This window comes from Gorilla gorilla, chromosome X (genome assembly GCF_029281585.2).
Source record: "Gorilla gorilla gorilla isolate KB3781 chromosome X, NHGRI_mGorGor1-v2.1_pri, whole genome shotgun sequence".
In the NCBI taxonomy this organism is placed as follows: Eukaryota; Metazoa; Chordata; class Mammalia; order Primates; family Hominidae; genus Gorilla; species Gorilla gorilla.
The window spans coordinates 70864731-70873620 of NC_073247.2; positions in this window are offsets into that span (position 1 = coordinate 70864731).

The following is an 8890-nucleotide window of genomic DNA, read 5'->3' on the forward strand; positions in this document are numbered from 1 at the left end:
ATTTCTTCATCTAATGCTAGAAGGAAGAATTCTCAGAAACTTCTTTGATATGTGTGTGTTCAACTAACAGAGCTGAACCATCCTTTAGACAGAGCAGAATGGAAACCCTCTTTTTGAGGAATTTGCTTGTGGAGATTTCAAGCCTTTTGGGGCCAACGGTAGAAAAGGAAATATCCCCGTATAAAAACTAGAGAGAATCATTCTCAGAAACCACTTTGTGATGTGTGCGTTCCACTCACAGAGTTTAATCTTTCTTTTCATAGAACAGTTTGGAAACACTCTGTTTGTAAAGTCTGCAAGTGGATATTTGGACCTCTTTGAGGATTTCGTTGGAAGCGGGATTTCTTCATCTAATGCTACACAGAAGATTTCTCAGTAACTTCGTTGATTTCTGTGTGCTCAACTAACAGAGTTCAACCTTCCCTTAGACATAGCAGTTTGGAAACCCTCTTTTTGTGGAATTTGCAAGTGGAGATTTCAAGCGCTTTGGGGCCAACGGTAGAAAAGGAAATATCCTCGTATAAAAACTAGAGAGAATCATTCTCAGAAACCACTTTGTGTAGTGTGCGTTCCACTCACAGAGTTCAATCTTTCCTTTCATAGAGCAGTTTGGAAACACTCTGTTTGTGAAGACTGCAAGTGGATATTTGGACCTCTTTGAGGATTTCGTTGGATACGGGATTTCTTCATCTAATGCTAGAAGGAAGAATTCCCAGAAATTCCTTTGATTTGTGTGTGTTCAGCTAACAGAGCTGAACCATCCTTTAGACAGAGCAGATTGGAAACCCTCTTTTTGAGGAATTTGCTTGTGGAGATTACAAGCGTTTTGGGGCCAACGGTAGAAAAGGAAATATCCTCGTATAAAAACTAGAGAGAATCATTCTCAGAAACCACTTTGTGATGTGTGCGTTCCACTCACAGAGTTTAACTTTCTTTTCATAGAACAGTTTGGAAACACTCTGTTTGTAAAGTCTGCAAGTGGATATTTGGACCTCTTTGAGGATTTCGTTGGAAGCGGGATTTCTTCATCTAATGCTACACAGAAGATTTCTCAGTAACTTCGTTGATTTGTGTGTGTTCAAATAACAGAGTTCAACCTTCCCTTAGAGATAGCAGCTTGGAAACCCTCTTTTTGTGGAATTTGCAAGTGGAGATTTCAAGCGCTTTGGGGCCAACGGTAGAAAAGGAAATATCTTCGTATAAAAACTACAGAGAACCATTCTCAGAAACCACTTTGTGTTGTGCGCGTTCCACTCACAGAGTTTAACCTTTCTTTTCATAGAGCAGTTTGGAAACACTCTGTTTGTGAAGTCTGCAAGTGGATATTTGGACCTCTTTGAGGATTTCGTTGGAATCGGGATTTCTTCATCTAATGCTAGAAGGAAGAATTCTCAGAAATTTCTTTGATATGTGTGTGTTCAACTAACAGAGCTGAACCATCCTTTAGACAGAGCAGAATGGAAACCCTCTTTTTGAGGAATTTGCTTGTGGAGATTTCAAGACTTTTGGGGCCAACGGTAGAAAAGGAAATATCCTCGTATAAAAACTAGAGAGAATCATTCTCAGAAACCACTTTGTGATGTGTGCGTTCCACTCACAGAGTTTAACTTTCTTTTCATAGAACAGTTTGGAAACACTCTGTTTGTAAAGTCTGCAAGTGGATATTTGGACCTCTTTGAGGATTTCGTTGGAAGCGGGATTTCTTCATCTAATGCTACCAGAAGATTTCTCAGTAACTTCGTTGATTTGTGTGTGTTCAAATAACAGAGTTCAACCTTCCCTTAGAGATAGCAGCTTGGAAACCCTCTTTTTGTGGAATTTGCAAGTGGAGATTTCAAGCGCTTTGGGGCCAACGGTAGAAAAGGAAATATCTTCGTATAAAAACTACAGAGAACCATTCTCAGAAACCACTTTGTGTTGTGCGCGTTCCACTCACAGAGTTTAACCTTTCTTTTCATAGAGCAGTTTGGAAACACTCTGTTTGTGAAGTCTGCAAGTGGATATTTGGACCTCTTTGAGGATTTCGTTGGAATCGGGATTTCTTCATCTAATGCTAGAAGGAAGAATTCTCAGAAATTTCTTTGATATGTGTGTGTTCAACTAACAGAGCTGAACCATCCTTTAGACAGAGCAGAATGGAAACCCTCTTTTTGAGGAATTTGCTTGTGGAGATTTCAAGCCTTTTGGGGCCAACGGTAGAAAAGGAAATATCCTCGTATAAAAACTAGAGAGAATCATTCTCAGAAACCGCTTTGGGATGTGTGCGTTCCACTCACAGAGTTTAACCTTTCCTTTCATAGAGCAGTTTGGACACACTATGTTTGTGAAGTCTGCAAGTGGATATTTGGACCTCTTTGAGGATTTTTTTGGAAGCGGGATTTCATCATCTAATGCTACACAGAAGATTTCTCAGTAACTTCGTTGATTTCTGTGTGTTCAACTAACAGAGCTGAACCATCCTTTAGACAGAGCAGATTGGAAACCCTCTTTTTGAGAAATTTGCTTTTGGGGATTTCAAACGTTTTGGGGCCAACGGTAGAAAAGGAAATATCCTCGTATAAAAACTAGAGAGAATCATTCTCAGAAACCGCTTTGTGATGTGTGCGTTCCCCTCACGGAGTTTAACCTTTCTTTTCATAGAGCAGTTTGGACACACTCTGTTTGTGAAGTCTGCAAGTGGATATTTGGACCTCTTTGAGGATTTCGTTGGAAGCGGGATTTCTTCATCTAATGCTACACAGAAGATTTCTCAGTAACTTCGCTGATTTCTCTGTGTTCAACTAACAGAGTTCAACCTTCCCTTAGACATAGCAGATTGGAAACCCTCTTTTTGTGGAATTTGCAAGTGGAGATTTCAAGCGCTTTGGGGCCAACGGTAGAAAAGGAAATATCCTCGTATAAAAACTGGAGAGAATCATTCTCAGAAAACACTTTGTGATGTGTGCGTTCCACTCACAGAGTTTAAACTTTCCTTTCATAGAGCAGTTTGGAAACACTCTGTTTGTGAAGACTGCAAGTGGATATTTGGACCTCTTTGAGGGTTTCGTTGGAAACGGGATTTCTTCATCTAATGCTAGAAGGAAGAATTCTCAGAAACTTCTTTGATTTGTGTGTGTTCAACTAACGGAGCTGAACCATCCTTTAGACAGAGCAGATTGGAAACCCTCTTTTTGAGGAATTTGCTTGTGGAGATTACAAGCGTTTTGGGGCCAACGGTAGAAAAGGAAATATCCTCGTATAAAAACTAGAGAGAATCATTCTCAGAAACCACTTTGTGATGTGTGCGTTCCACTCACAGAGTTTAACCTTTCTTTTCATAGAACAGTTTGGAAACACTCTGTTTGTAAAGTCTGCAAGTGGATATTTGGACCTCTTTGAGGATTTCGTTGGAAGCGGGATTTCTTCATCTAATGCTACACAGAAGATTTCTCAGTAACTTCGTTGATTTCTGTGTGTTCAACTAACAGAGTTCAACCTTCCCTTAGACATAGCAGATTGGAAACCCTCTTTTTGTGGAATTTGCAAGTGGAGATTTCAAGCGCTTTGGGGCCAACGGTAGAAAAGGAAATATCCTCGTATAAAAACTAGAGAGAATCATTCTCAGAAACCACTTTGTGTAGTGTGCGTTCCACTCACAGAGTTCAATCTTTCCTTTCATAGAGCAGTTTGGAAACACTCTGTTTGTGAAGACTGCAAGTGGATATTTGGACCTCTTTGAGGATTTCGTTGGATACGGGATTTCTTCATCTAATGCTAGAAGGAAGAATTCCCAGAAATTCCTTTGATTTGTGTGTGTTCAGCTAACAGAGCTGAACCATCCTTTAGACAGTGCAGATTGGAAACCCTCTTTTTGAGGAATTTGCTTGTGGAGATTACAAGCGTTTTGGGGCCAACGGTAGAAAAGGAAATATCCTCGTATAAAAACTAGAGAGAATCATTCTCAGAAACCACTTTGTGATGTGTGCGTTCCACTCACAGAGTTTAACCTTTCTTTTCATAGAACAGTTTGGAAACACTCTGTTTGTAAAGTCTGCAAGTGGATATTTGGACCTCTTTGAGGATTTCGTTGGAAGCGGGATTTCTTCATCTAATGCTACACAGAAGATTTCTCAGTAACTTCGTTGATTTGTGTGTGTTCAAATAACAGAGTTCAACCTTCCCTTTGAGATAGCAGCTTGGAAACCCTCTTTTTGTGGAATTTGCAAGTGGAGATTTCAAGCGCTTTGGGGCCAACGGTAGAAAAGGAAATATCTTCGTATAAAAACTACAGAGAACCATTCTAAGAAACCGCTTTGTGTTGTGCGCGTTCCACTCACAGAGTTTAACCTTTCTTTTCATAGAGCAGTTTGGAAACACTCTGTTTGTGAAGTCTGCAAGTGGATATTTGGACCTCTTTGAGGATTTCGTTGGAAACGGGATTTCTTCATCTAATGCTAGAAGGAAGAATTCTCAGAAATTTCTTTGATATGTGTGTGTTCAACTAACAGAGCTGAACCATCCTTTAGACAGAGCAGAATGGAAACCCTCTTTTTGAGGAATTTGCTTGTGGAGATTTCAAGCCTTTTGGGGCCAACGGTAGAAAAGGAAATATCCTCGTATAAAAACTAGAGAGAATCATTCTCAGAAACCACTTTGTGATGTGTGCGTTCCACTCACAGAGTTTAATCTTTCTTTTCATAGAACAGTTTGGAAACACTCTGTTTGTAAAGTCTGCAAGTGGATATTTGGACCTCTTTGAGGATTTCGTTGGAAGCGGGATTTCTTCATCTAATGCTACACAGAAGATTTCTCAGTAACTTCGTTGATTTCTGTGTGTTCAACTAACAGAGTTCAACCTTCCCTTAGACATAGCAGATTGGAAAACCTCTTTTTGTGGAATTTGCAAATGGAGATTTCAAGCGCTTTGGGGTCAACTGTAGAAAAGGAAATATCCTCGTATAAAAACTAGAGAGAATCATTCTCAGAAACCACTTTGTGTAGTGTGTGTTCCACTCACAGAGTTCAATCTTTGCTTTCATACGGCAGTTTGGAAACACTCTGTTTGTGAAGACTGCAAGTGGATATTTGGACCTCTTTGAGGATTTCGTTGGAAACGGGATTTCTTCATCTAATGCTAGAAGGAAGAATTCCCAGAAATTTCTTTGATTTGTGTGTGTTCAGCTAACAGAGCTGAACCATCCTTTAGACAGAGCAGATTGGAAACCCTCTTTTTGAGGAATTTGCTTGTGGAGATTTCAAGCGTTTTGGGGCCAACTGTAGAAAAGAAATATCCTGGTATAAAAACTAGAGAGAATCATTCTCAGAAACCACTTTGGATGTGTGCGTTCCACTCACAGAGTTTAACCTTTCTTTTCATTGAGCAGTTTGGAAACACTCTGTTTGTAAAGTCTGCAAGTGGATATTTGGACCTCTTTGAGGATTTCGTTGGAAACGGGATTTCTTCATCTAATGCTACACAGAAGATTTCTCAGTAACTTCGTTGATTTGTGTGTGTTCAACTAACAGAGTTCAACCTTCCCTTAGACATAGCAGATTGGAAACCCTCTTTTTGTGGAACTTGGAAGTGGAGATTTCAAGCGTTTTTGGGGCCAACGGTAGAAAAGGAAATATCCTCGTATAAAAAATAGAGAGAATCATTCTCAGAAACCGCTCTGTGATGTGTGCGTTCCACTCACAGAGTTTAACCTTTCCTTTCATAGAGCAGTTTGGACACACTATGTTTGTGAAGTCTGCAAGTGGATATTTGGACCTCTTTGAGGATTTCTTTGGAAGCGGGATTTCATCATCTAATGCTACACAGAAGATTTCTCAGTAACTTCGTTGATTTCTGTGTGTTCAACTAACAGAGCTGAACCATCCTTTAGACAGAGCAGATTGGAAACCCTCTTTTTGAGAAATTTGCTTTTGGGGATTTCAAGCGTATTGGGGCCAACGGTAGAAAAGGAACTATCCTCGTATAAAAACTAGAGAGAATCATTCTCAGAAACCGCTTTGTGATGTGTGCGTTCCCCTCACGGAGTTTAACCTTTCTTTTCATAGAGCAGTTTGGACACACTCTGTTTGTGAAGTCTGCAAGTGGATATTTGGACCTCTTTGAGGATTTCGTTGGAAGCGGGATTTCTTCATCTAATGCTACACAGAAGATTTCTCAGTAACTTCGTTGATTTCTGTGTGTTCAACTAACAGAGTTCAACCTTCCCTTAGACATAGCAGCTTGGAAACCCTCTTTTTGTGGAATTTGCAAGTGGAGATTTCAAGCGCTTTGGGGCCAACGGTAGAAAAGGAAATATCTTCGTATAAAAACTACAGAGAACCATTCTCAGAAACCACTTTGTGTTGTGCGCGTTCCACTCACAGAGTTTAACCTTTCTTTTCATAGAGCAGTTTGGAAACACTCTGTTTGTGAAGTCTGCAAGTGGATATTTGGACCTCTTTGAGGATTTCGTTGGAATCGGGATTTCTTCATCTAATGCTAGAAGGAAGAATTCTCAGAAATTTCTTTGATATGTGTGTGTTCAACTAACAGAGCTGAACCATCCTTTAGTCAGAGCAGAATGGAAACCCTCTTTTTGAGGAATTTGCTTGTGGAGATTTCAAGCCTTTTGGGGCCAACGGTAGAAAAGGAAATATCCTCGTATAAAAACTAGAGAGAATCATTCTCAGAAACCGCTTTGGGATGTGTGCGTTCCACTCACAGAGTTTAACCTTTCCTTTCATAGAGCAGTTTGGACACACTATGTTTGTGAAGTCTGCAAGTGGATATTTGGACCTCTTTGAGGATTTCTTTGGAAGCGGGATTTCATCATCTAATGCTACACAGAAGATTTCTCAGTAACTTCGTTGATTTCTGTGTGTTCAACTAACAGAGCTGAACCATCCTTTAGACAGAGCAGATTGGAAACCCTCTTTTTGAGAAATTTGCTTTTGGGGATTTCAAACGTTTTGGGGCCAACGGTAGAAAAGGAAATATCCTCGTATAAAAACTAGAGAGAATCATTCTCAGAAACCGCTTTGTGATGTGTGCGTTCCCCTCACGGAGTTTAACCTTTCTTTTCATAGAGCAGTTTGGACACACTCTGTTTGTGAAGTCTGCAAGTGGATATTTGGACCTCTTTGAGGATTTCGTTGGAAGCGGGATTTCTTCATCTAATGCTACACAGAAGATTTCTCAGTAACTTCGCTGATTTCTCTGTGTTCAACTAACAGAGTTCAACCTTCCCTTAGACATAGCAGATTGGAAACCCTCTTTTTGTGGAATTTGCAAGTGGAGATTTCAAGCGCTTTGGGGCCAACGGTAGAAAAGGAAATATCCTCGTATAAAAACTGGAGAGAATCATTCTCAGAAAACACTTTGTGATGTGTGCGTTCCACTCACAGAGTTTAAACTTTCCTTTCATAGAGCAGTTTGGAAACACTCTGTTTGTGAAGACTGCAAGTGGATATTTGGACCTCTTTGAGGGTTTCGTTGGAAACGGGATTTCTTCATCTAATGCTAGAAGGAAGAATTCTCAGAAACTTCTTTGATTTGTGTGTGTTCAACTAACGGAGCTGAACCATCCTTTAGACAGAGCAGATTGGAAACCCTCTTTTTGAGGAATTTGCTTGTGGAGATTACAAGCGTTTTGGGGCCAACGGTAGAAAAGGAAATATCCTCGTATAAAAACTAGAGAGAATCATTCTCAGAAACCACTTTGTGATGTGTGCGTTCCACTCACAGAGTTTAACCTTTCTTTTCATAGAACAGTTTGGAAACACTCTGTTTGTAAAGTCTGCAAGTGGATATTTGGACCTCTTTGACGATTTCGTTGGAAGCGGGATTTCTTCATCTAATGCTACACAGAAGATTTCTCAGTAACTTCGTTGATTTCTGTGTGTTCAAGTAACAGAGTTCAACCTTCCCTTAGACATAGCAGATTGGAAACCCTCTTTTTGTGGAATTTGCAAGTGGAGATTTCAAGCGCTTTGGGGCCAACGGTAGAAAAGGAAATATCCTCGTATAAAAACTAGAGAGAATCATTCTCAGAAACCACTTTGTGTAGTGTGCGTTCCACTCACAGAGTTCAATCTTTCCTTTCATAGAGCAGTTTGGAAACACTCTGTTTGTGAAGACTGCAAGTGGATATTTGGACCTCTTTGAGGATTTCGTTGTATACGGGATTTCTTCATCTAATGCTAGAAGGAAGAATTCCCAGAAATTCCTTTGATTTGTGTGTGTTCAGCTAACAGAGCTGAACCATCCTTTAGACAGTGCAGATTGGAAACCCTCTTTTTGAGGAATTTGCTTGTGGAGATTACAAGCGTTTTGGGGCCAACGGTAGAAAAGGAAATATCCTCGTATAAAAACTAGAGAGAATCATTCTCAGAAACCACTTTGTGATGTGTGCGTTCCACTCACAGAGTTTAACCTTTCTTTTCATAGAACAGTTTGGAAACACTCTGTTTGTAAAGTCTGCAAGTGGATATTTGGACCTCTTTGAGGATTTCGTTGGAAGCGGGATTTCTTCATCTAATGCTACACAGAAGATTTCTCAGTAACTTCGTTGATTTGTGTGTGTTCAAATAACAGAGTTCAACCTTCCCTTTGAGATAGCAGCTTGGAAACCCTCTTTTTGTGGAATTTGCAAGTGGAGATTTCAAGCGCTTTGGGGCCAACGGTAGAAAAGGAAATATCTTCGTATAAAAACTACAGAGAACCATTCTAAGAAACCACTTTGTGTTGTGCGCGTTCCACTCACAGAGTTTAACCTTTCTTTTCATAGAGCAGTTTGGAAACACTCTGTTTGTGAAGTCTGCAAGTGGATATTTGGACCTCTTTGAGGATTTCGTTGGAAACGGGATTTCTTCATCTAATGCTAGAAGGAAGAATTCTCAGAAATTTCTTTGATATGTG